The sequence below is a fragment of the Pan paniscus genome, chromosome 18, assembly GCF_029289425.2.
Source record: "Pan paniscus chromosome 18, NHGRI_mPanPan1-v2.0_pri, whole genome shotgun sequence".
Lineage (NCBI taxonomy): Eukaryota > Metazoa > Chordata > Mammalia > Primates > Hominidae > Pan > Pan paniscus.
In genome coordinates this window covers 31,567,763-31,590,775 of record NC_073267.2, presented here as the reverse complement: position 1 = coordinate 31,590,775, position 23,013 = coordinate 31,567,763, and the positions used below count along the sequence as shown (strand labels likewise).

Here is a 23,013-nt window from a genome sequence, read left to right as displayed (position 1 = left end):
AATTGATCAAAGCATCCCCAACCAGAACTCAGGTTGTAAGCATTCTGAACCTAAAAGCACAAAATGGTTTACCATTTATACGAAATTTCTATTTTTATACAATCTTGACTGCTTAGGTTTCAAAAAATGTCAATGTCAGGCTGTTAGCACCAACAAGATCATCCCAGTCCAATAAATAGAAAACTGTTAAAGAACGGGAATGAGCACTTAAAATGAGGCAATCAAAGCCACAAAATAGAAACTGCAGATTTGAACTCCAAGAAGCAGGCATGAATGTTAGGCTAGTTAGTTAGAAGAGCTGAAAGGGATATCATCTGCCAGAATTAGTGTCTCAATTTAGTGAAAAAAGAAAATCTATCTGTTAAGTCTAAGAATCCTAACAAGGATCCAAAAATACTTCTACAGCCCCTTTAATATTCTAAAAATATCATGGAGAGAAAAAAAAAGAAATGCATAAATTTCCCCAAAACGATCAAACTAAAGTTAAAGCCTGAGGTACATGCCACATGAGAGGTAAGTTTCTAAAGCTCATACCTCAAAAATCGCCTTTGTGATGTTTTGCATCAAGTCAATCTGTAAGACAGTAGTTACAATATTAGCGAAGACAGTGGGTTAAAACATTTGTTGTTCAAACATAGAGCAAATATCATTCATGAGTTAGGTGCCTTTAGTTGAACTATGGTCCCATTAGGGTTCATACATTAAAGCAAAAATTGAGGTGGAAAGCCACTCCGTGCCTTACAGGATAAAGAGGCTTAATGTGGCAACCAAAAAATTTTTAGTACATAAGAGAATTTAAATGTTAACTATAACATACAAATCACATGCAAATATAGTTACCACTTATTTTAGTTACCTCTTCTCAATATACAGAAAAATGCCACAAATCTAGGAGGCCATTCGTTTCAAATGACCGGAATCCTTAGACCTCACACCAACAATCCACCATGTGCTGGGGATGGTATCGCCTGACTAAATGTAGCCTTGCAGTCCATTCTTGTAAGTATTAGAGAGAAAAAAAGAGAGAGCGTCATCTCTGGAAAGTGTGAAGTCAGGGACTTCCCTACTAGGAAGCATTTCCATAAAGCACCCCAAAATGACTTGATGCAAACACCACACCTAGTGGTGTCACTGGAGTAAGCATCATATTACTTCAAATTGCTTTTACCTAGGTTTATTAAGGGATTTTGCTCTCATGGTGAGATCTAATTTGTAATGGATATAAACCAGGAAATGAGATTTGCACTAAAGCCAATGAAGTAGGAATGTACTTATTCTCTAAAGTAGCAAAGATAGTCTCACTGTCACAGAGCAGTTATAGGATATGTTGCTTTCCATACTAATGGTTAATACCACTTGGAAATGATTTACCCTTCAAAAATAAATTCAAGGTTTTCCCCTGTAATGCCTCTTACCTGGATTCAAACATGCTTTAATGAGGAATAACAGAAAGGGTGAAACTATGAATAACCCTGGGCCTTGTATCATTACATTAGAAACACTGCTCTAAATATGAGTCTATGGCTAAAATATTAATTTGAGAGACTCAGGGAATTTATTATACAAATCTCTTCTTGCAGAGAACTTTAAGTTCAAATTTACTAAAACAAAACAGAACCATTCCACGTCAAAACTGTAAATGAGTATGCATCAGTTTTGCAATACTGAAATATTAAATTAATATAATTTATTGGTAAAACTAGCTTAGCTACCTAAGTATTAAGTGTCTATAATAACCAAATCTTAATTATCCATTTATGGGTGATTTGTTTCCTTTTTTGAGACAGGGTCTCACTCTGTCACCCAGGCTGGAGTGCACTGGCATGACCATAGCTCACTGCAGCCTCGACCTCATGGGTGCAGCCTCGACCTCATGGGTTCAGCCTCTCAAACAGCTGGGACCACAGGTGCATGCCACTCCATTTAGCTAATTTTTTATTTTTATGTTTTTTGGAGACAGGTGTCTGATTATGTTGCTCAGGCTGCTCTCAAATTCCTGGACTCAAGCAATCCTCCTACCTCAGCCTCCCAAAATGCTAGGATTAGAGGCATGAGTGACCACATCTGGACTGTCACCAATTTTTAACTGTCTGTCAACTAAACAGCCAATATAGACTGATAAAATATACTTAACTATTGTAAAATTGTAAAGAATTGTATCTTCACCAAGGAGAGGTCTGGCTTTTACCAGTGAATTCTGGAAGGTAATCTCTAAACTCTTGAAATGTCATACCTAATAAGAGGGTCCTGGCCAGGAGCAGTGGCTCACACCTGTAATCCCAGCACTTTGGGAGGCCAAGGCGGGCAGATCGCTTGAGGTCAGGATTTTGAGACCAGCCTGGCCAGCATGGTGAAACCTGTCTCTACCAAAAATACAAAAATTAGCCAGGCATGGTGACGGGCACCTGTAATAATCCCAGCTACTCAGGAGGCTGAGGTTTCAGTGAGCTGAGATCACGCCACTGTACTCCAGCCTGGGCAACAGAGCAAGACTATCTCCAAAAAAAAAGGGGGGGGGGCGGCGGTGGGGGGAAAGTGTCCTTGTTCATCTGGGGGCTTTAGGCCACAGCAGAGTCTAATAATGTGGCTTATGGTGGGGGCTTTGAGTCACATGGATCAGCTTGACCTCCAGTGGGGCTGGAGACTAAGGTTAGCCACATGGGCATGCAACCATGGAACCCCAGTAAAAACGCTGGACATAAAAAATAGAGTGAGCTTCCTTGGTTGGCAATAATCCATGAGTATGGTCGCACACCAGTGCCACCAGGAAGGTGTCATTTTTCACAACTCTACAGGGACAGGACAATTCAAAACTCCAACATTTGGAACTTCCCCGAACTCTGCCCTATGCACCTCTACCCTTGGCTCATTCTAATCTGAATCCCTAAACTGCAATAAACTCTAACCATGGGTATGAGAGCTTTCAATGAGTTCTGGTGAGTCCTCCTGGCAAATCATCCAACCTAAGAGTGGTCTTGGCCAGGCACAGTGACTCAAGCCTGTAATCCCAGCACTTCGGGAGGCCCAGGCAGGCGGATCACTTGAGCTCAGGAGTTTGAGACCAGCCTGGCAATATGGTGAAACTGTCTCTAAAAAATATAGAAAAACTAGCCAGGCGAGGTGGTGTGTGCCCATAGATCCAGCAACTCAGGTGGCTGAGGTAGGAGGACTGCCTGAACCTGGGAGGGAGGAGGTCAGGGCGCAGTGAGCCGTGATCATGCCACTGCACTCTCGCCTGGGTGACAGAGAGAGGCCCTGTCTCAATAAAAAAAGAGTGGTTTTGGGAACCCCCAAACTTGCAACTAGTATTAGAAGCAAGGGTCATCTTATGGACTGGACTCCCTCTTACTCTGCATTCATATTTAAAACCATTAAATATACTGTAGCTCAAAAAAAGTTGCTTGTTTGTTTTGAAAAAGGGTCTCACACTGTCGCCCAGGCTAGAGTGCAGTGGCGCAATCCGAGCTCAAGCAAACCTCCCACATCAGCCTCCCAAGTAGCTGAGACCACAGGCTTACTCCACCACGCCCAGCAACTTTTGTATTTTTTTGTCCCATTCTCTACAACATTCCCAAAATGCTGCCCAAGCTGGTCTCACACTCCTGAGCTCAAGTGATCCACTCACCTCAGCCTCCCAAAGGGTTGGGATTACAGGCATAAGCCACTGCACCCGGCCATAAATATTGTTTTTTAATAACATTTCTAGCAAACATGATAAAGATTTGGCTTCAGTGTTGCTTATTTTCCTTCCAAGGAACCTCTAATATTCTCTATTTTCAGAACTCCAATCAAATTAGCCAGAAAGAGCAAACGAAGCCAATAAATCCAGGAGGGCAATAGATCTGATTTTAACCCTTGTTTCACATGCACAATTGTCTTCAGAGAAAAGCTGAAGAAAGTACCTCCTCACCTCCATGCCCCAATGCTCCTTTTCTCTGACTTCAAGTGGGCCTCTGATGCTGCCCACATTTCCCTCACCAGGTTTCTTTCCTTTCCAAAACATCTGTAAAACTTTCTGCACCTTCTTCCTTCTCCCACCACTACCAGTGGATGACCTTATAGATTTCTGCTCCATGAGAAATAGAAGCCATTTGACAGCACCCTCAGCAAGAGCTAACATTTTAGCTCCTAACAAGAGCTAGTGGGCAACTGATCCAAGCAGTTTACATATGTTTATCATGTCATTTCGTGTTCAACACAATCCCATTAGTTATAACTTGATAACTAACGTTTCATAACTGGCCTAAGGTTGCACACCTTGTAAAAGGCAGAGTCAGAACTCAGACCCAGTACTGTCTAATGTTTGAGCTCTTCAACACTCCATCGCTGCCTGTCATCTTCCTTCTAATATATCCACAAATTCACCTGCATCTCCACATACAGCTTTTCTTCCCATCATCTTCGCATAATGGAACAAATAAACCTCCTATCCATAGAAATCATCTGGATCTGTCTATTCCCCCCATTTTCCAAGGTATGTCTTGTCTTTTTTTTTTTGAGATGTAGTCTCACTCTGTCAACCAGGCTGAAGTGTAGTGGCGTGATCTCGACTCACTGCCTCCCGGATTCACGCCATTCTCCTGCCTCAGCCTCCCGAGTAGCTGGGACTACAGGCGCCCACCATCATGCCCGGCTAATTTTTTGTATTTTTAGTAGAGACGGGGTTTCACCATGTTAGCCAGGATGGTCTCGATCTCCTGACCTCGTGATCTGCCCACCTTGGCCTCCCCAAAGTGCTGGGATTACAGGCTTGAGCCACTGCACCCGGCCTGCTTCTTTTGTACGTTGCAAAATCTCCCATTTTACTACTGCTTATCACATCGTCAACATACGAGCACTCTCAAAAGTCTTACTTTAAAAAAAACAAAAACAAAAACAAAAAATGGCCGGGCACGGTGGCTCACGCCTGTAATCCCAGCACTTTGGGAGGCGAAGACAGGCAGATCATAAGGTCAGGAGATTGAGACCACCCTGGCCAACATGGTGAAACCCCGTCTCTACTAAAATAGAAAAAATAAAACTACCTGCGCGTGGTGGCACGCACCTGTAGTCCCACCTACTTGGGAGGCTGAGGCAGGGGAATCGTTTGAACCCGGGAGGCAGAGCTTGCAGTGAGCCGAGATCGTGCCACTACACTCCAGCCTGGTGACAGAGCAAGACTCTGTCTCAAAAAAAAACTAAAGGCCGGGTGCAGTGGCTCACGCTGGTAATCCCAGCACTTTGGGAGGCCAAGGTGGGTGGATCATGAGGTCAGGAGTTCAAGACCAGCCTGGCCAATGTAGTGAAACCCCGTCTCTACTAAAAATACCAGTATCAGCCAGGCGTGGTGGCGGGCGCCTGCAATCCCAGCTACTCAGGAGGCTGAGGCAGGAGAATCGCTCGAATCCGGGAGGCAGAGGCTGCAGTGAGCCGAGACTGCACCATTGCACTCCAGCCTGGGCGGCAGAGAGACTCCATCTCAAAAATAATAATGATAATAAAATAAATTTTAAAATTAAGAAAATAAGGCCGGGCACGGTGGCTCACGCCTGTAATCCCAGCACTTTGGGAGGGTGAGGCAGGCAGATCATGAGGTCAGGAGTTTGAGACCAGCCTGGGCAACATAGTGAAACCCCATCTCTACTAAAAATACAAAAAATTAGCCGGGTGTGGTCGTGGGCGCCTGTAATCCCAGCTAGTTGGGAGGCTGAGGCAGGAGAACTACTTGAACCCCGGAGGCGGAGGTTGCAGTGAGCCGAGGTCGCGCCACTGCACTCCAGACCGGGCAACAGTGTGAGACTCTGACTCAAAAAAAACAAAAAACAAAAAAACCCTTTAACTGCCTTTCTCCCTCTATCAATCTAATAGCCTGGACTCTTCACAGACAAACCTGTTGAAAAATTTATCTTCCTTGCTTTCATTTACTTTTTAACCCACTTTAATCTGGGTTCCACCTGCAACACACCACTGAAGCTATTTCTACTAAGGTAGGAACTGCCACTCAAGGCCTTCTTGGCTCTAAAATCCCATGAGCCTTTTTCAGTTCACCTTACAATTTCTCAGTACCATTCTAAAGTTTATGAGTTTTTTAGTTAACTTTAATTCCAGTGACTCTTTCTACTTTATCTTAATCCAAGTATTCTCCTCCTCCGTCACTTTTTTTTTTTTTTTTGAGACAGACTCTGACTTTGTTGCCCAGGCTGGAGTATAGTGGTGCAATACTGGCTCACTGCAACCTCCACCTCCAGGTTCAAGCGATTCTCCTGCCTCAGCCTCCCAAGTAGCTGAGATTACAGGCCCCTGCTACCACACCCGGCTCATTTTTGTATTTTTAGTAGAGACGGGGTTTCACCATGTTGGCCAGGCTGGTCTCGAACTCCTGACCTCAAGGGATCCACCCGCCTCGGCCTCCCAAAGTGCTGGAATTACAGGCGTGAGCCAACGTGCCCGGCCCCTTCTTCACTTCTTTAACCAGCTTAGATTTCATTGTGTATCATTTCAACAACACTCTTGCCTATACCCTTAACTCTTAAGATTTTCATCACAGCCATCTGGCAAAACCCCAATCCTGGATAAACCCAACGATCCATCAATAAGCACCACACTCCCAGGTCCTCCAGTGTTTACTTCCCATTCTATACATGCACTATCCAGACATTCCCATTCTCTTCAAATTCCAAAATATCCTATCACCTCCCCTCCCCATACACACATTCTACTTCACCAACAAAAAAACAAAGGTACCAGCTGGGCACGGTGGCTCACACCTGTAATCCCTGCACTTTGGGAGGCCAAGGCGGGTGGATCACTTGATGTCAGGAGTTGGACACCAGCCTGGCCAAAATGGTGAAACCTCATCTCTACTAAAAATACAAAAATTAGCTGGGTGTGGTGATGCGCACCTGTAATCTCAGCTCCACGGGAGACTGAGGCAGGAGAATCGCTTGAACCCAGGAGGTGGAGGCTGCAGTGAGCCAAGACTGCACCACTGCACTCCAGAGCCTGGGCAATAATAAGAGCGAAACTCCGTCTCGGGGTAAGGTGGGGAAGATACCATAAAATACCTGCACCCGATTCTAGACCTTACTGAGGATTCCATCTACTTCCACCTTACTGTAACTTTGCAAATACTTTTCCCACTGAACTAAATCCCCCCCATAAACAAGCAACACTTTCTAATGTATCCCATTGAAAAATACAAAAACATATAAAAAGGAAAAACTCCATCAATCCCACATGTCCCTCCATCGAACAATCTGCCTTTACTTGCTGCAACCAAACTAAAGTTGTCTAGACTCCCCTCTCCCATTTCTTCACTTCTTCTAGCTCCTTAACACACACTGGTCCAATTTCTGCCCCATCACTCTTGGCAAAATCCATTATGACCTCCAGGCTGCTAAATCCAAGATACAGTTCAGGCCTCAATCTGCTCATCCTTATAGCAGCTTTCACAGGGCTGCTGAGTAGGGTTGAGCAGTTTTGCCCTGCACACAGGTGCCCTGCAGAGGAATGAGGTGGGCTGAATGAAACTCCTTTTTTAAAAATTCTCGGCTGGCATAGTGGCTCACGCCTGTAATCCCAGCACTTTGGGAGGCTGAGGCGGATGGATCACTTGAGGTCAGGACTTCAAGATCAGCCTGGCCAATATGGCGAAATCCCATATATTAAAAATACAAAAATTAGCTGGGCGTGGTGGCGGGCACCTGTAATCCCAGCTACTCAGGAGGCTGAGGCAGGAGAATCACTTGAACCCAGGATGCAGAGGTTGCAGTGAGCCGAGACTGCGCCACTGCACTCCAGCCTGGGCAACAAGAGAGAAACTCCATCTAAAAAAAAAAAATTGTTTATGCCAACTAATTGTACACCTAAATGCACCAAGTTCATGACTTTCTCCTTGCATTTATTTATTTCTTTTTTTTTTAATTAGGTCTCACTCTATGTTGCCCACGTTGTAGTGCAGTGTGTGATTACAGCTCACTGCAGCCTTGAACTCCTGGGCTCAAGAGATCCTCTGGTTTTAGCCTCCCCAGTAGCTAGAACTACAGGTATGGAGTGGCTCTCTGCCTTTATTTCTAACCCAAGCTACCTTACAACCTTAAAAAGAGACGCTGCTCCGCCGGGCACAGTGGCTCTCGCCTGTAATCCCAGCACTTTGGGAGGCCAAGGCGGGCGGATCATGAGGTCAGGAGTTCGAGACCAGCCTGACCAACATGGTGAAACCCTGTCTCTACTAAAAATACACAAAAACTTAGCCAGGCCTGGTGGTGTGGCGCCTGTAGTCCCAGCTACTCAGGAGGCTGAGGCAGGAGAATCATTTGAACCTGGGAGACGGAGGTTGTAGTGAGCCGAGATCACGCCGCTGCATTCCCACCTGGGCGACAGAACGAGACTCAAAAAAAAAAAAAAAAAAAAGAGAGAGAGAGAGAGACCCTACTTCAGCTCTCAACTGCATCGCTTATCTTCCCCTTTTGTCAGTTAAGTCCTGGAAGTACCCTAGAAACCTATCATTTGGCCTGGGAAATTGCCAAGATTGAAAGGAAATGTCTTACTCTATGACCTCTTTAACAGATGAAGGACAAAAAAAGGCTGAAAATGTACAAAGATATGCATCCCTCCCCCACCAGTTAAATGCCAAACATAGGCCAGGCACAGCTGATCACACCTGTAATCCCAGCCGTTTGGGAGTCCGAGGCAGGCAGATTACTTGAGTTCAGGAGTTCGAGATCAGCCTGGCCAACATGGTGAAACCCAGTCTCTACTAAAAATACAAAAAAATTAGGCAGGCGTGGTGGTGCACATCTGTAATCCCAGCTACTCGGGAGGCTGAGGCAGGAGAATCGCTTACCCAGAGGTGGAGGTTGCAGTGAGCCGAGAGCTCGCCACTGCACTCTGGCCTGGAGAACAGAGTGAGACTCAGTCTCCAAAAAAAAAAAAAGGCCAAACATAGCCCATTCCAACCAAGATTAAGAATCACTAAGAGTTACATTGCACCACTGCACACCAGCCTAGGTGACAGAGCAAGACTCCGTCTCAAAAAAAAAAAAAAAGAGTTACACACTGCAGAAATCTAAACAATCTCAAAAGTAGACTGGGACTTTATAATCAGGGTAAAGGTGAAGTGATGTTTACCAATATAAGAAATGAATACGCCAGGCGCGGTGGCTCACGCCTGTAATCCCAGCACTTTGGGAGGCCGAGGCGGGAGGATCACAAGGTCAGGAGACCGAGACCACCCTGGCTAACACAGTGAAACCCCGTCTCTACTAAAACTACAAAAAAATTAGCCAGGCATGGTGGCAGGCGCCTGAAGTCCCAGCTACTCGGTAGGCTGAGGCAGGAGAATGGTGTGAGCGCGGGAGGTGGAGCATGCAGTGAGCTGAGATTGCGCCACTGCACTCCAACCTGGGTGACACAGCGAGACCCCGCCTCAAAAAAAAAAAAAAAAGAAATGTATGCAATCATTTTTTTCAACTCCTGAAAATAGTCAGATAATAACTGTAGTTATTCTGATAAAGTTCCTTTAGCCAACAGGTTGAAGCACATTCCCAGGGAATAACATGTTTATAAGATTTTCTAACAATTGCATATGTTAAATCTTCTCTTTAAAAATAATCCTGGCCAGGTGCGGTGGCTCACACCTGTAATCCCAGCACTTTAGGAGGCCGAGGCAGGTGGATCACTTGAGGTCAAGAGTTCAAGATCAGCCTGACCAACATGGAGAAACCCTGTCTCTACTAAAACTACAAAATTAGCCAGGTGTGGTAGTGCATGCCTGTAATCCCAGCTACTCGGGAGGCTGAGGCAGGAGAATCACTTGAACCTGGGAGGCGGAGGTTGTGGTGAGCCGAGATGGCGCCATTGCACTCCAGCCTGGGCAACAAGAGCAAAACTTCATCTAAAAAACAGGAAAAAATAAAATAAAATAAATAAAAATAAAAATAATCCTAGGCCAAGCTGGCTGCAGTAGCTCACACCTGTAATCCCAGCTACTCAGGAGGCTGAAACAGGAGGATCACTTGAGCCCAGGAGTTTGAGACCAGCCTGGGCAACACAGTCAGACTGTGTCTCTAAAGAAAAAAATCGTCATCATCCTAGGCCAGTCCAGACAACATAGCAAGACCTCCAACTCTAAAAGAAAATGAAATAAAAAATTTTAAAAGTCAATTTAATTAGAGGTCTCAAGTAATTCCAGAAGATATAGTCTCAAAAATCAAATACTGAAAAAGGAAGACGCCTTTCAAGATAATCACACTATTATTTTAACTGTAGGAAAATGTATTAAATGAAGACAGCTTTTGCTAGCTGCTGAAACATACTAGTAAGAACAGGAAACGATGCTCCCACCATGCTCAGCAGTAGCCAGAAATTTACTGAGGTCTTTGTATTTAGCCTTAAGTATAAGACACCTAGGAAACTTCAAAATCATCACTTAAGCCACTTTAAACCCACAGTCTATACAAACCCTTTTTCTTTTGTTACATTTTATACTAAACACACTTTAATCAGATTGACATAAGTGATTTAAAAGTAACTTTTATAATTCCCTTTTACAAGAAAAAAAGAAACAATGTTTCCAGATACTAAGTTCCTTAAGAGACAGCAATCATTTATTATAGATTTACAGTACTACAATTTCAAATAGTACCAGAATCTTTTTTTTTTTCTTTGAGACAGTGGCACAATCACAGCTCACAGTAGCCTCGACCTCCTGGGCTAAAGCAATCCTCCCACCTCAGCCTCCCAAGTAGGTGGGACTAGAAACTCACGACACCATGTCCAGCTTTTTTTTTTTTTTTTTTTTTTTTTGAGACAGAGTCTTGCTCTGTCACCCAGGCTGGAGTGCAGTGGTGTGATCTTGGCTCACTGCAACCTCTGCCTCCAGGGTTCAAGCAATTCTCCTGCCTCAGCCTCCCAAATAGCTGGGATTACAGGCATGCACCACCATGCCCAGCTAATTTTTATATTTTTAGTAGAGATGGAGTTTCACCAGGTTGGTCAGGCTGGTCTCGAATTCCTGATCTCGGTGATCTGACAGCCTCGGCCTCCCAAAGTGCTGGGATTACAGGTGTAAGCCACCATGCCCAGCCAATTTTTTTATTTTTTGTAGAAACGAGGTCTCACTATGTTACCCAGGCTGGTCTCCAACTCCTGGGCTCAAGTGATCCACCCACCTCCCTGCCTTGGTCTCCCAAAGCACCACCATGCCTGGCCCAAAATCTTGTAATTACTTAATACTGTATATACATTCTTATAATGATATGATATTTCCCATCTTTGTTTAGAAGATGCATGTGGTTCTTCTCCACCCCCTCAAGTACTTAAAACTATCACATTGGCAGAGTACAACCTTTAAATGTTTCTGGCATCCTCCCTCCTCCCATTAAAAAAAAAAATTAAAATAAAAATATGTATATACACACCCATACACACTACACCAGAGGGAAAAAAGCAACTCATCGTTCAACTGGTGTTCTTATAAGAATCAGTTCTTAAATTCCAACTGTGTAGTAAAAGGTAAGCAAGCTATAAGCTACCTTTTATCCTATCCTTTCTCTATATACATTCCATTTACACTGTACTTGCCCTCCAATCTATGCAAACAGTCACAAAGATTAGATTATGTTTGCTGGCTTATCATTTCAACTAGTAACAAATTCTTAAGGTGTGAATACAAGATATGGAGAAAAAATAATGATGCACAGCTATGCTGAAATTTCTTATTGTTCAACTTGAAATAGGTTTACAGCCTAATGGGAGTACACTAGAAAATGTAGAAAGAGGGCAGGCACGGTGGCTCACACCTGTAATCCCAGCACTTTGGGAGACAGAGGTGAATGGATCACAAGGTCAGGAGTTCAAGACCAGCCTGGCCAACAAGGTGAAACCCCGCCTCTACTAAAAATACAAAAAAAAAATTACCTGGGTGCAGTGGCACATGCCTGTAATCCCATCTACTCAGGAGGCTGAGGCAGGATAATCGCTTGAACCCGGGTGGCGGAGGTTGCAGTGAGCTGAGATCGCACCATTGCACTCCAGCCTGGGGGACAGAGCGAGACTCCGTCTCAAAAAAAAAAAAAAAAAAAAAGAAAAGAAAAAAAAGAAAATGTAGAAAGAGAGCCACTCCACTGCAGAGCAATTAATTCTATCTCCACTAATATTTTTCTAAATATTCACTGAAACAGTTTTAAAAATAATTTCCTGAACTTTAACCCTCCCAACATCTTCAAAAGGCAAAAATTACCCCCTCAGAGGGACACAGCTGGTAGTGCCAATACAAAAGATCTTTGTCTTCCCATTCTTAGTCCATAGCTTTTTTCATGACACCAGCCTCTCCTAAGATAAATATCTGTGAAGGATCACCTTTTTAAAATACACACATTCTAGCTGGGCACGGTGGCTCACATCTGTAATCCCAGAACTTTGGGAGGCTGAGGCGGACGAATCACCTGAGGTCAGGAGTTTGAGACCAGCCTGGCCAACACGGTGAAACCCGTCTCTACTAAAAATACAAAAATTAGCCAGGCATGGTGGCATGCACCTGTAATCCCAGCTACATGGGAGGCTGAGGCAGGAGAATCGCTTGAACCCGGGAGGTGGAGATTGCAGTGAGCCAAGATGGTGCCAACTGCACTCCAGGCTGGGCAACAGAGCAAGATGCCGTCTCAAAAAAAAAAAAAAAAAAATTCTTAAAAATAAAGACACTTAGAGGGGAATCTAAAACACACTGGTTCTATTTTTAACTTCACCAATGTTAAGACAGCGGGTGGTTTTTTTTTTTTTTGAAAAAGAAAAGGGAACAAATTTCACATAGGAGAATAGTTTTTGAAATCTTTGCACAACAGGGTGGCCATAAGTAAATAATGGTTATTTATTTGCAGAGAAGACAGAGATAACAATAGCAATAATAATAATGTATTTCAAACAATTAAGAGTAAATTTCAAATGCCTCACCACAAAATATAAGTAAGCAAAGTAAGGCGATAGTATGTTAATTAGCATGATTTAATCATACTACATTACACACATATATATCAACATTACGTTGTACCCTATGTGTACAATTATGATTTCTGAATTAATATTAGAGTGGGGAGAACAATAATGATGAATTTTTACTTCTTCAGTAAGATTACAATGAAAATGTAGAGAGCACTAGCATTATAGTAACTATACGATAGGCCACTTTAAATAAAAGGCATCTTTTACAAAATTTTTAGTCAATAAGTTGATTACCACATACTTATGACCTATTTGCTATTAAGTGTAAGTTAACTTATAATTTTAGTATTTTCAAAAAAGGAACATATTAAAATCCTATCAATATTTCAAATAATGACAAAATTAATCATTTTTAATAGAATCCTTATTCAGGTCCTTCAAAAACAATATAAACTATGACTTAAGGTAGATTCCTTTAAATCTGACTAATGAATAAATGTTAAATCTCAAATTTCATAGTCCCAGTGCTGGAAAACCTATATTTTTATTTTTCTTCACGTTTATACAAAGAACGTACAGACAGGCAAGAAATGTAATCAACCTTTTTAGGAAAGAATCCCAGGATTTGTTTTCTTTTCAATTAAATATATATGAATTCTGGGGGATACTGGTGATCATCTCTGGATCTTTTTACTCATCTAATGAGAAAAGAGTCTCATTATACAAAGAGGATAGTCAAAAAGCCTAATGATTTCCTCACATAAGTAGATTTTTCTGTCTGGCAAATCTGAAGAAGTCAACATAGAATCCGTCATTAGTGCATTGAATCTGAACTTCCACTATTCCAATCAAATTAGGACCTGGAAATAAAGTGTTAACACTTCAGACAAGAAATTCCAGGGTTTGTATCATCAGGAATATAAACCAGGGACACTCTCAAGAGGCTGAAGAGCAAGAGCCATGCACTGCTTCGGAGAATTAAATACTCCAAGATGAAAGTTAAAATTTCAAACACACATATCACACATACACATCTTTTAACATCAGGTTGAAATGCTAAAGGGAACAGAGTAAAGGTATGTTTTTAATTAATAAATTTAAATGAGAGAAAACTTTAAATTCAAAGAGCTTCAGTAAAAAAAAAAAGAAAATATTAGCAATGTTATCAAATGTGGACGAAAAGCTAATATATGTCACTATGTAATCCAAGACATATTCATTAGTGGCGCTTTTTTTCTGGGCTATTAATATATTAGATGCCATCCAAAAACAAATATCTAGTAAATATTAAGTTTAACGACTTCTTAAAAACCTGTAGGTTCCCAAAGACATATACCTGTATGTGCAGTGAGGCCACTGCTAAGCCTCTAATAATATTCTTGTAGACTACTAAAGTTCTCTATGATGATAAAAAGGGTAATAAAAAAAAATCTAGTGTCTCCCCTTAATAAACAAAGAACGAGCATAACTTAGGAAGTTCGGTAACAAAAACAATCTATAATTCTGGTACCAGAAATCCCTCTGAGGCTGGGCGAGGTGGCTTACACCTGTAATCCCAGCACTTTGGGAAGCCAAGGCAGGGGGGATCACCTGAGGTCCGAAGATGAAGAACATCCTGGCTAACAGGGTGAAACCCTGTCTCTACTAAAAATACAAAAAATTAGCCAGGCGAGTGGCACATGCCTGTAATCCCAGCTACTTAGGAGGCTGAGGCAGGAGAATCACTTGAACCCAGGAGGTAGAGGTTGCGTGAGCCTAGATCGTGCCCTTGCACTCCAGCCTGGGCAACAAAAGCAAAACTCCATCTCAAAAAAAAAAAAAAAGCAACAAGTCCCTCTGAAAAAAGTTTTAAATAATAAACAAAAGTCTATAACAGGTTTTTAAATAACAGTAAAGTCCTACACATATTATATGAATACCAACATAATAATATGAATATGAATATCAACAGGGTATCCAATTCCTTTTCCGAAAAGGTCTGAAAATTAATATGAAAGAAGTAATTCGGTATGTTCAGAAATCTGTTGATTCTAGGCCAGGTATGATGGCTCACACCTGTGTTATCAAAGCACTTTGGGATTTATAAAATGGGATTTCTTCCTCACCTAAGGTCAGGAGTTCAAGACCAGCCTGGCCAAGATGGTGAAACCCCATCTCTACTAAAAACTACAACAATTAGCCAGGCGTGGTGGCAGTCACCTGTAATCCCAGCTACTCAGGAGGCTGAGGTAGGAGAATCACTTGAACCCGGGCGGCAGAGTTTGCAGTGAGCCAAGATCTCACCACTGCACTCCAGCCTGGGTGACAAATAAAATAAAATAAAGAAATCTATTGATTCTGGAATATTTGCGTTTCATTTCCCAATCAGCAGGCATGCAATTGGCAAGAAGTGTGTTTCCCCAGGCATTCTAATGGGATGCCAGAAGGCTCAACCCAGTGCTTAAATTTTTAGTGATTACATTGCTTAAATAATGTAGACAGATAAAATAGACTCAAGATAAATCAATATGTAAAAAGACTTTAAATATGTGCACAAGGTATTTTTCAAGATGGATAAAACATATGAATCTTAAATTACCATATATTTTTTTTTTTCCCTGAGACGGAGGTTTTTTTCCTCTTGTTGCCCAGGATGGAGTGCAACAACAGCATCATCTCCACTCACTGCAACCTCCGCCTCCCAAGTTCAAGCAATTCTCCTGCCTCAGCCTCCTGAATAGCTGGGACTACAGGCGTGTGCCACCATGCCCAGCTAATTTTTGTATATTTTTTAGTCGAGATGGGGTTTCACCATGTTGGCCAGGATGGTCTTGATCCCTTGACCTCATGATCCACCCACCTCGGCCTCCCAAAGTGCTGAGATTACAGGTATGAGCCACTGCGCATGGCCAAATTACCGTATTCTTTCTTCTGTAAAAAGATCTGGCCACTCCAGTCCATTACGATACTGTCCTTTTGAGCCTGCTCAATCAGTTTGTTTAAGCCCTGCCTCAGGCTAACAGGGCTGCCATAAGAGGAATGCTTTCCCCAAAAACACATCCTACAAGAACAGTGTTGTAATCTCTAGAGTTAACACTTAATATAAAAACACAAACTTGCAGGATCTCATTTTCATGAATTTACTTGAGGAAAGACACAAATATAGAGTGGATGCTATTTATTGGTGCACTTAGTAGGAAAGAAGGGGATAGCAAAAGTAACAATTTTACCAGATCCATGCACATATGCAGATTGTATTTTACTAGAGATGGCACACATAAAAATTCCAGATAGTGGTAAGGATATGAAAAAAAGTGGCAGGAATGGGTGTGATAGTGAAAAAGTCACTGCATATCTGTACCTTGACTGAGGTCATGGTTACACAGCTGTATACATTTGTCAAAATTTACTGAATTTAAGACCTATACAGGCCGGGCGTGGTGGCTCACGCCTGTAATCCCAGCACTTTGGGAGGCTGAGGCGGATGGGTCACCTGAGGTCAGGAGTTCCAGACCAGCCTGGCCAACATGGTGAAACCCCATCTCTACTAAAAGTACAAAAACTAGCCAGGCGTGGTGGCAGGCATCTGTAATCACAGCTACTCAGGGGGTTGAGGCAGGAGAATCACTTGAACCCGGGAGGCGGAGGTTGCGGTGAGCCATGATCGCACCATTGCACTCCAGCCTGGGAGATAAGAGCGAGACTTCACCTCAAAAGAAAAAAAGAAAAAAAAAAAACCACCACCACCTATACATACATAAATTTTATCTCAAAGAAGCACCACAATAGAATTCAAAAACGAATTCAATTTAAAAAGGAAAAGTACACTCGCTTAATACAAGATGGAAAAGAATAACATTATAAAACCAAGTATCTCTGCATGAGCGAACTCCACAAGAATTTAGTAAGTTATACTCTACATTAAAAAAAAACAAAAAACAAAAACACAGAATAAGGGAGCATTTCCTATACATATGAAACCACAAAATTTCTGTAATCTTTACTGTTAGGCCTCTATACAAGGGGAAGTATGTTTCATTTTATAGTTCCAAAAATAAAATGGGCTCTGAAAAACTTCAAGATAGTCAAAGACAGGTAACCAAAATGATGACAATGTGAAAAGATTAACAAACAGCTCCTCTAAATCATTAAGGGTGGTCCAATGAAAGGAGCCTCAGGGATTTGTTTTAGGTGATTAGGATAAGGAACAAGAGCCAGATAACAAAGGCAGAAAATCCTAAAGAATTTAACAATTCAATGTTCCCAAAAGACACCATGGACCACACTCCATTTTATATGACACTTATATGACATTCCATACATGTGTCTAACATGAAGATTGAGCAGATAAAAAGTATCACTTTAGTAATCATCCTCAATCAACACCAGATAACAAATGAGGGGCTTTTGCTTATGGAAATTCTCACATATTGAGCTGAACACTTTTACCTTAATTAATTAGTTAATTAATTTATTTTTTGAGACAGAGTTTCGCTCCTGTTGCCCAGGCTGGAGTGCAATGGCGCGATCTCGGCTCACCACAACCTCCGTCTCCCGGATTCAAGTGATTCTCCTGCCTCAGCCTCCCAAGTAGCTGGGATTACAGGCATATGCCACCACGCCCGGCTAATTTTTGTATTTTTAGTAGACATGGGGTTTCTCCACGTTGGTCAGGCTGGTCTCTCCCGACCTCAGGTGATCCACCCATCTTGGCCTCCCAAAGTGCTGGGATTACAGGTGTGAGCCACCATACACAGCCTTATCTTAATTTAAATTGTTAAATATAAACATAATACTCAGGTCCTTAGCAGCCCCTTCTCTATATTGTTCCAATTAACTGCCTCCCACTGCGATCTCTCTTGCACGTGTGTGCACGCACTCTAACACACACACTCCTTTTTTTTTTTTTTTTTAGACGGAGTCTTGCTCTTGTTGCCCAGGCTGGAGTGCAACGGCGCAATCTCAGCTCACCACAACCTCAGCCTCCTAGGTTCCAGCAATTCTCCTGCCTCAGCCTCCCAAGTAGCTGGGATTACAGGCATGCACCACCACACTCGGCTAATTTTGTATTTTTAGTAGAGACGGGGTTTCTCCATGTTGGTCAGGCTAGTCTCGAACTCCCGACCTCAGGAGATCCACCCACCTTAGCCTCCCAAACTGCTGGGATTACAGGCATGAGCCACCACGGCCAGCCCACACACTTTTTCAAGAAGCAACTAGATTTAATCTTCCTAAATTGTGCCACTTTCCGGCAGGTAAAATTTCAATGATTCCCTAAAGTCAATCCAAATACACTTAAACTGGGCCAGGGTGGTGGCTCACGCCTGTAATCCCAGCACTTTGGGAGGCCGAGATGGGTGGATCACCTGAGGTCATGAGTTCAAGACAAGCCTGACCAACATGGTGAAACCCCGTCTCTAGTAAATACAAAAAATTAGCCAGGTGTGGTGGTGCGTGCCTGTAATCCCTAGAGCTACTTGGGAGGCTGAGGAAGGAGAACTGCTTGAACCCGGGAGGCGGAGGTTGCAGTGAGCCAAAATGGCACCATTGTGCTCCAGCCTGGGCAACAAGAGCAAAAACTCTGTCTCCAAAAACAAACAAACAAACAAACAAACAAAAAGACACTTGAACTATGATTAAAGGTCTACAATAGGGTTCCCAACCCAGTGCTTCAGCTTCACCTCTTATTTGTATTACTCCTCATAAGTACCCAATTCCTCTACACACTGACAATTTGCACCTGGCCTTATCCTAATTTTCTTCTATTTTGGGGGGGATTCTCCCCCAAATTCACAGTGAAAATTGTACAGACCAATTCCATCACCCCATTTCCCTCCTCTAACCCTCCAGGTTTTTGTTTTTGTTTTTTTGTTTTTGAGACAGTCTCACTCTGTCACCCAAATTGGAGTGCAATGGCATGATCTTGGCTCACTGCAACCTCCACCTCCTGGGTTCAAGCAATTCTCCTGCCTCAGCCTCCCAAGTAGCTGGAATTACAGGCGCCCACCACTGCATCCAGCTAATTTTTGTATTTTTAGTAGAGATGGGGTTTCACCATGTTGGCCTGTAACCCCAGCACTTTGGGAGGTCAAGGCAGGCAGATCACCTGAGGTTAGGAGTTTAAGACCAGCCTGGCCAACCTGGCGAAACCCTGTCAATCATGCCACTGCACTCCAGCCTAAGTGACAGAGCAAGACTGTCTCAAAAAAAAAAGAAAGGAAGGAAGGAAGGTATACTGAGAATTACATCACAAAATCCACATGCTCTCCCCTTTACAAAGCCCTTTACTTTTCTCCCATAATAACTTATAGCCTCCTTGAAGACAGTGGTTTTACAAGTCATAAAACTCCTGGCCGTGGCCCAGTGCAGTAGCCTGTGCAGTAGCCCAGTGCCTGTAATCCCAGCACTTTGGGAGGCCAAGACAGGCAGATCACTTGAGGTCAGAAGTTCGAGACCAGCCTGGTCGACATGGCGAAACCCCGTCTCTACTAAAAATACAAAAATTACCCAGGAGTAGTGGCACATGCCTGTAATCCCAGCTACTTGGGAGGCTGAGGCAGGAGAATCGCTTGAACCCAGGAGGCCGAGGTTGCAGTAAGCCAAGATTGCACCAGTGCATTTCAGCCTGGGCAACACAGTGAGACCCCATCTCAAAAAAAAATAATTTATGGCCGGGCGCAGTGGCTCACACCTGTAATCCCAGCACTTTGGGAGGCCGAGGAAGGCGGGTCACAAGGTCAGGAGATCGAGACCATCCTGGCTAACACGGTGAAACCCCATCTCTACTAAAAATACAAAAAATTAGCCAGGCGTGGTGGTGGGCACCTGCAATCCCAGCTACTCGGGAGGCTGAGGCAGGAGAATGGCATGAACCCAGGAGGTGGAGCTGGCAGTGAGCCGAGAATGCACCACTGCACTCTAGCCTGGGCGACAGAGCAACACTCCATCTTAAAAAAAAAAAAAATTTATATATACATACATACACACACACACACACACACACACACACACACACACACATCTCCCTAGAAGCATCAATATTTACTGAATTAGAGTATTTCATTACCTGTTATGAAAAACAAACAAACAAAAAAACCTTCCATTATACTAATTTATAAAGGAATCAAAACAAAATGGGTTGGGGGGTCCAGGCACGGTGTCTCACTCCTGTAATCCCAGCACTTTGAGAAGCCAAGGTGGGAACTTGAGGTCAGGAGTTCGAGACCAACCTGGCCAACATGGCGAAACCCTGTCTCTAATACAAAAATTAGCCGGGCCTGGTGACATGCGCCTGTAGTCCCAGCTACTCGGGAGGCAGAGGCACGTGAATCACTTGAACCCAGGAGGTGGAGGTTGTACTGAGACAAGATCGTGCCACTGCACTCCAGCCTGGGAGACAGAGTGAAACTATGTCTTTAAAAAAAAGGCGGGGTGCAGTGGCACACACCTGTAATCCCAGCACTTTGGGAGGCCGAGGCAGGTGGATCACCTAAGGTCAGGAGTTCACGACCAGCCTAACATGGTGAAACCCCGTCTCTGCTAAATATAAAAAAATTAGCCAGGTGTGGTGGCACATGCCTGTAATCTGATCTACTTGGGAGGCTGAGACAGGAAAACAGCTTGTACCTGGGAGGCGGAGGATGCAGTGAGCCAAGATTGCACCATTGCGCTCCAGCCTGGACAACAAGAGCAAAACTCCATCTCAAAAAAAAAAGTTGGGGTGAGGGGAAGGTTCAACTTAAAGATACGATTACTAACTGTTTCATAAGGAATGACTTATTTCATAATGGAGTAGGAGTTTGACACCAGCATGGGCAACATGGGGAGGCCCCATCTCTACAAAAAAATAAAAATAAAAAATTAGCGTGCCAAGCATGGTGGGTCACACCTGTAATCCTGGCACTTTGGGAGGCCAAGGAGGAAGGATCACTTGAGCCTAGGTATTCAAGACCAGCCCAGGCAGCATGGCAAAACCCCGTCTCTACAGAAAACAACAACAAAAAAGTAGCTGGGGGTGGTGACATGCACCTGTGGTCCCAGCTATTGGGAGGGTGAGGTAGGAGGACTTATTGAGCCTGGGAGATGGAGGCTGCAGTGAGGTGAGATGGTTCCACTGCACTCCAACCTGGGCACTGGAGTGAGACTCTGTTTCAGAAAAAGAGAGAGGAGGCCAGGCATGGTGGCTCATGCCTGGAATCCCAGCACTTTGGGAGGCCAAAGCGGGTGGATCACCTGAGGTCAGCAGTTCAAGACCAGCCTGGCCAACATGGTGAAATCTCATCTCCACTAAAAACAGAAAAATTAGCTGGGCATAGTGGCATGCACCTGTATTCCCAGCTACTTGGAAGGCTGAGACAGGAGAATCACTTGAACCAGGAGGTGGAGGTTGCAAGTGAGCTGAGATTGTGCCACTATACTCCAGCCTGGGCGACAAAGTAAAACTCTGTCTCAAAAAAAAAAAAAAAAAAAAAAGAGAGAGAGAGGAAAAATAAATAAATTAGTCAGGTGTGGTGGTATGCACCTGTGGTCCCAGCTACTCAGGAGGCTAAGGCGGGAGGATTCCCAGAGCCCAGGAAGTCAAGGCTGCAGTGAGCAGTGATTGCACCACTGCACTCCAGCCTGGGCAACAGAGCAAGAGCATATCTCAAAAAAGAGGAAAGAAAAGAAAAGAAAAACATAAAAACAAATGTTCCTTTAGTTTTAATTTTTATTTTTAGTTTATTATGGCTGTTTTACTCTCCCCCCAAGTAAAACAGCCACACACAATTTGCTGAAATTTTCCTTAGTGTACTTTGAAATCTGTGGAACAGAACTGGCAATCGCTAAATTCTATTTGACTCTAGTTCCATTTAATATTAGACTGGTGTGAAAGTAACGGCGGTTTTTGCCAAAACCTCAATTACTTTTGCACCCACCTAATAAGTATAAAATATGTAACTTCACTTAATTTTATCCTTTATGTATTTCCCTATATTATGTACCTATGGACATCAAACTTAGTACAGACTGATAAAAGGCTGAATAGACAACTCTGGTTTCAAAAATCCAGCTTCTCACAACATCAGACATACTAGTATACAGCTTTTCTAATTTCACAACACATTTCCATTTTTTGGTCTTTCACAATAGAGAAGACGTGTGTACTTTTGAATACTCTGATCTGTCTACAATCTACCAAAATTGGAAGGTGTTTTTATTATACAGTTTCATCCTTTTAGAAATATAGAAAGATCCTAAGTTTGGGCACAGTAAGACACTCAATATAGATCTACTACTAAACAAGTAAGACCAAGTACATAATTAATGTCCTAACACCCCGAGTGGAGAAGTAAAATCTACTTGTTTTCTGTTGAGTTGAATGCCTTCTCTTCTTTGTTGAATTAATCAATCTATTTGACTCCAATGTCAAATTAATCAATGTCACTTTAGAATATTAAAATGTACAATTATGAATTACACATTTAATTTTAAAACACATCATTCTGATCTCTGTCTTGATTGATACTAGAAGATTATCTTCCAAACTAAGGTGGAAAAAATGACAGACTTTAGCTATTGGCAATGATAGGTCATTTTTTTAGGGAAGAGGAGTAAAGAGGGCAACCTCCATAGGTCAGATATCCCTTTGTTCTAAGAAGCCACCACCCCTGTTTCTTCATATGAAAAAACCCAGAGGCATCCAGTGGTTCCCAAAACCTTCTCAACTTTACGCTTGAGGAACCCACAGATTTCAAATAATACAACTGACCTAAGACCACTCATTTGTTTAACCATTCTTTTTTTAATTTTTAATTTTTTTTTTTTGAGAAGGAGTCTTGCTCTGTTGCCCAGGCTGGAGTGCAGTGGTGTGATGTCGCTCACTACAACCTCCGCCTCTCAGGTTCAAGTGATTCTCCTGCCTCAGCCTCCCGAGTAACTGGGATTACAGGCATGCACCACCACATCCTGCTAATTTATTTATTTATTTATTTATTTTGGAGAGACGGGGGTTTCACCATGTCGGTTGGCTAGGCTGGTCTCGAACTCCTGACCTCAGGTGATCCACCCACCTCAGCCTCCCAAAGTGCTGGGATTACAGGCGTGAGCCACTGCCCCCGGCCTGCTTAACCATTCTTA

The 23,013-nt window shown here is 43.1% G+C and overlaps 1 protein-coding gene across 3 annotated transcripts in view; it reads right to left on the bottom strand.

Annotated features, from left to right (window-relative positions):
• Positions 1-23,013, bottom strand: part of LOC134728369 (putative L-type amino acid transporter 1-like protein MLAS) — a 55,305-nt gene that overhangs the window by 7,359 nt on the left and 24,933 nt on the right. For 2 of the 3 annotated variants that reach the window (XR_010110249.1, XR_010110251.1), the window contains one exon: positions 535-573. The exons of the other annotated variant lie outside the window; for it this stretch is intronic. The gene's annotated coding sequence lies outside the window, so the exon portion shown is untranslated. The remainder of the gene's footprint in view (positions 1-534; positions 574-23,013) is intronic. 3 annotated transcript variants of the gene reach the window in all.